The sequence below is a fragment of the Manacus vitellinus genome, unplaced genomic scaffold (genome assembly GCF_001715985.3).
Source record: "Manacus vitellinus isolate BGI_N305 unplaced genomic scaffold, ASM171598v3 scaffold_74_pilon, whole genome shotgun sequence".
Taxonomy (NCBI): Eukaryota; Metazoa; Chordata; class Aves; order Passeriformes; family Pipridae; genus Manacus; species Manacus vitellinus.
The window spans coordinates 2,271,305-2,272,877 of record NW_021940780.1 but is presented as its reverse complement, the minus strand read 5'-3'; positions in this window follow the sequence as shown (position 1 = coordinate 2,272,877).

Genomic DNA, 1,573 nt, shown 5'->3' with positions numbered 1-1,573 from the left:
GCAAACTGGGCAGATTTATCACCTGACCCCCACAGGGCAGGACAGAAGAATCACAGAATCAACTGGGTTGGAAAAGACCTCCAAGAAGGTCAGAAACAGGGAATCAATCAGGTTGGGAAAGACCTCCAGCAGCATCAAATCCAACCTTTGCCCAACCACCACCTCGTCAACTCAACCATCACACCCTGGCCTCGGGATAAGTCAAATATAACAGAGAAATGGTCTTCAGGGTCCCTTCCAAGCCAAACCCTCCTCTGAGTCTTCATTCACAGCCCCCTGAGGTGCAAAAAGCACCACAAAGCAACCCCTGAGGTACAAATTATCACATTTGTTTGGAAATTACAACACTAAAACATGCTGATATCCCCAAAACCACCTTAATTAACATTTGTCTGGAATAAAGAGGTGCTAAGGATTGTCCCCAAAACCAGCTTAATTAACATTTGTCTGGAGCAAAGAGGTGCTAAGGATTGTCCCCAAAACCACCTTAATTAACATCTGTCTGGAGTAAAGAGGTGCTAAAGACCCTTCCTGGCAGCTGAAGTCACGTTGCACTCGGGTTTATGTTTAGAGAAGTAAACATTTACACCGAGGGGAAAGAAATCCCCGTCTGGCTGAAAGAAACAATGTTTTAAACACTGTTGTCATAACAAACAGACAAACAAAGCTTTTAGAGTCAAACATTTCCGGGAGCTGGAGGACAGCAGAGCCCAGGGCTGAGGTGGTGGGGACCATCCCAGGTTATGGAGAGAGTTCCCGCTGATTTCCACGTCAAAAAGCTGGATAAGAAGAGGATTTACCTTAAATCTCATCCAGTTCCACCCCTTGCCATGGGCAGGGACACCTTCCACCAGCCCAGGATGCTCCAGCTTGGCCTTGGGCACTCCCAGGGATGGTTCAACCCACTCCTAACCCGGCAGAACCAGAGCCCTGGAGCCACGCTGGGCTTTGAACTGAGGGTTTTTCATGCTCCACATCCACCCAGAAGGGAAAGGAAGGACAGAAATAGCAGCACAGCCCGGGCTGTTCAGCCAGACCTCGTCTGCCCACTGTCTGGCCAAAGCCCTGGGCTGCTCTCAGGTACCCAGATCTATTTGTGAACCTCTAAAAGCTGCAGAAATTCGATATATTTAGAGTGTGGGTGCACGCAGAGGAAGAGGGCGGATGACAAATATTTTGCTAAGGATGTTTTGGGGGGGAACACGTTCAATAAAATACCTCTGGTGCATTTATTTAAGAAATATGTTAAGGTGGGACTCAGTCACTGTGGTCTTCAAATTGCTGGACAGCCCAGGGAGGGAGTCACAGGTGGGTCTGGGCTGAGCTGGGATAACCCAGAGGGACTGAATGTACTGTTTGGAAAAGCAGGAATGGCATTCCCTGCTCCCAGCTTTGGGAGCACACATTAAATCCTTTGATTTCAGGGCTTCTGGCATCCTGCAAAGACTTAGGAAAACACTGGGGGCCGTGCACACATTTCCACTCTGGGCTTTGGCACGGGATGAAGGGACCTGAGGGCAGGTCTGGGCTGCCCAGGCACCGGGAGAGGAGCAGCCAGGAGGTGCCTCTGCAC